This window comes from Monodelphis domestica, chromosome 2, assembly GCF_027887165.1.
Source record: "Monodelphis domestica isolate mMonDom1 chromosome 2, mMonDom1.pri, whole genome shotgun sequence".
Taxonomy (NCBI): domain Eukaryota; kingdom Metazoa; phylum Chordata; class Mammalia; order Didelphimorphia; family Didelphidae; genus Monodelphis; species Monodelphis domestica.
This window is the reverse complement of record NC_077228.1, coordinates 34,689,763-34,693,174: the sequence shown is the minus strand read 5'-3', so window position 1 is coordinate 34,693,174 and position 3,412 is coordinate 34,689,763. Positions and strand designations below refer to the sequence as shown.

The 3,412-nt window shown below is 38.1% G+C and overlaps 1 non-coding gene across 1 annotated transcript; it reads right to left on the bottom strand.

The window, feature by feature from the left end:
* Positions 1-204: 204 nt before the first annotated feature.
* TRNAW-CCA (transfer RNA tryptophan (anticodon CCA)) lies at positions 205-276 on the bottom strand. Its single transcript has one exon. It is a non-coding gene; the product is annotated as a tRNA-Trp (tRNA).
* Positions 277-3,412: the final 3,136 nt, after the last annotated feature.

Sequence of the window (3,412 nt, the reverse complement as noted above, 5' to 3'; positions counted from 1 at the left end):
CTGCCGACTTCTCGGGACCCCACGGACTTGGCAAAGATACTTGCGTGGTTTGCCATTTCCTCCCCTAATTTGACAGCTGAGAAACGGAGGCAAATACAAGTACCCAAAGTCACCCAGCTGGTAACTATCTGACTTCTGATTTAAACTCATTTCTTAGCCCGGCGTTCTCTACATTTCACCTAGCTGCACTCTAAAAAGTAACTATGACCCCGACGTGATTTGAACACGCAACCTTCTGATCTGGAGTCAGACGCGCTACCGTTGCGCCACGAGGTCCCTTGTACCTCACGGGCCAAACTGGACCTTCCACTGTCCAATTGCTTAATCTTTAAGAGGAACTGGCAGGAAAGACTAGGGAATTCCTTACTCTCCCCCTCCCCCTTCACCCTTATTCTCCTGATTCTGGAATGCCAGGAGGGAGGAGGCTTGAGATAAGATTTCTACTTCGCCGAAAGTTTCTGCAATGAAACCGGTTTACCACGGATTAATGATTTATGAAATGTGGTTTGTAAGTGCCGAAATATCTCCGAGGGCTTTTAAGGGGATTCAAAACACCCCTCCATCGCTTTCTTTATTCCCTGGAGATGTTCTCCTAGAGAATGGGGGAGGAGGAAATTGTCTAGTGGATGCAAACTTTGATTTCAGAATGAGAATTTGGGGCGATGAACAAAGTGAAACTTCCTAAGGAAATGACAAGCTGTAATGGGAACTGGAATGGACTTTTTGCTTCTGTGAGGGGGAGAAAAAGAGGAAAAAAATTCTAAGAGACATAAAGAGATCTAGAACCCAGTATAGAAGACCTCTGAGGTAATTCAGGTAGGGCAGGGGATCTCTTAATTAAAATAGGAAGATTTCCTTTCAGATAAGAATTTAGGGAGGGGAACTAACCTGAGGAATCTGAAGAAATTTACAACCTGACAACAATCTCTTGGCATCAGCTTGTGACTGACCAGCCTCTTTATCTCTTAGGTGTTTCCAATTTGATCTATGAGGAAAATGTTGACTTAGTTCACTTGGTAAACTGCTTATTCACAAAGGAGAGACTGAGTGAAAGAATCAAATTTTGGAAAAATCTACATCTGGCATGTGAGGAATTGAGGTTGCATCTGTTTGGAGAAAAATGCAAATTGGAAGTTGAAATAAAGTTCGAGAAAGCTGGAAGCCACTGGAATGTGCCCTACTGGCAAAGCCTAGGATTTAGTAGAATATTGCAGAAAAGTTTAAGATCTCCCTAAAATAAAATAAAAGAGAATGGGAAGATTCCTATGCCTATGTATTTGTGAAGGCTATTTAGAGATATGCTTGTTACAGTTAATTTTCAACGGTCTCATAATCTCTGAGTTTTCTTTCAGTTATTTAGATATTCTTGTTTGATGAGAGGAAAAGAGCAGGAATTATAGCATGATCTCTGTTTCACAGAATTCTATTCTGTTATTGCCTTTGCCAGGTGAAGACTTTAGAAACGTATTTGCACACCTTTTAGATTTATTGATAGGAGAGGAATTTATGAGTAAACAAGAGATAGAGAGCATTACAAGATGTAAGATAATGATTTCGAGTACATTAAAATGAAAAGGTTTTGTACAAACAAAACAAATGTTGCCAAGATTAGAAAGAAAGCAGAAAATTGGGAACATTTTTCATACAGTCTCTCATAGCAAAAACGATAGGGAACTTTGTCAAATTTATGGGAATAAGAACTTATCTCCTAATTGACATATACAAAAGATATAAACAGACAGTTTTTGAATAAAGAAATCAAAACCATATATAGGTACATGAAAAAAAAATACTCGAAATCACTACTGATTAGGGAAATACAAACCAAAACAATTTTTTTTTTTGCAATTTAAAAAAAAATTTAGTCAATTTAGAACATTATTCCTTGGTTACAAGAATCATATTCTTTCCCTCCATCCCCTCCCCCCACCCCTTCCCATAGCCAATGCACAATTCCACTGGGTATTACATGTGTCCTTGATCAGAACCTATTTCCATCAGACCAAGACAATTCTGAGGTATCATTTCATACCATCGTATTGGCTAAAATGACAAAAGGGCAAAATGACAAATGTTGAAGAGGATGTGGAAAAGTAGGGACACATACACTGTAGGTGGAGCTGTGAACTGATCTAACCACTTGAGAGCAATTTGGAATTATGCCCCAGGAGTTATAAAACTATGTATTGTTTCCCAAGGAGATCAGGGAAAAAGAAAAAGAATCATATGTTCCAAAAGAGGATAGTCACCTTCTTTATTGTGGCAAAGAACTGGAAATCGAGGAGATGTTCATTAAGCAGGGGTTAGCTAAACAAATTGTGTGATGCTCTCCATCTCTTGTTTACTCATAGACACTCATAAATAGACATCACATGATTATGATGGAATATTACTGCACTGAAAGAAATGATGAGCAGATTAATTTTTAAAACCTTGAAAAGAGCTACAGAAGATAATAAAGAGTGAAATGAATAGAACCCCCAAGAACATTATATATGCAGCTACAGACGTAATGTTCGAAGAATAACATGTAACTATTCACCTCCAGAAAATGAACTGAGAAATGAAAACATAAAAGACATAATCTATATATTTTGCTGGACGGTGAATTCTCTGGTGTGAAGAGGGGAAGGAGAGGCTGAATAATAGAAAAAAATATGTAAACTGTCAAAAAATAAAGAAATGTATTTGTCGCATGGATTCATTTGAGTATAGGGTATTAAAAATCTGTCCTTGAAGGATCAGTAGAGGATATAGTCATGTCTTTATATGAAGAATATGGAATCCTAATTTCATTACAATACACCAGAGGTTATATTTTTGTTGGAAAAAGTAAACTAAAATTTGGTTGTGTAGTATATACCTCACTAAAGGCTTAAAAGTATAGTCTGTTCCCTTCTCTTTTTCTTATCTGATTAAGAAAATCATGGGGGTAGCTGGGTGGCTCAGTGGATTGAGAGCCAGGCCCAGAAATGGGAGATCCTGGGTTCAAATTAAGCCTCTGACATTTCCTAGAGATGTGACCCTGAGCAAGTCACTTAACCCCCATTGCCTAGCCCTTACAGCTCTTCTGCCTTAGAACTAATAGAAAGTATTGATTCTATGATGGAAGGTAAGGATTTTAAAAAGATATTGTTTCTTTTGGGCTACAGTAAGCAACTGTGCTAACTAAAGTTCTGTTTTCCTTTGTGAGCATTCTCTTTTTGTTCAAAATGTACTTTCTCTTGCCTTTGTCCTGCATTCTAAGTGAAGATCTCAAAATGCTGTGGTGTTTGTTCTCTCAGGCTGGAAATATAGGTGAGTCATCTGTGAAATTGGCACATGCTCATTGCCCAAGGGTGGGGTTTGTTGTATTCTGGGATGACTAAACTGCGGCTAGACTCTTTTGTTCCCTTGGTCAAACAGAAAATGG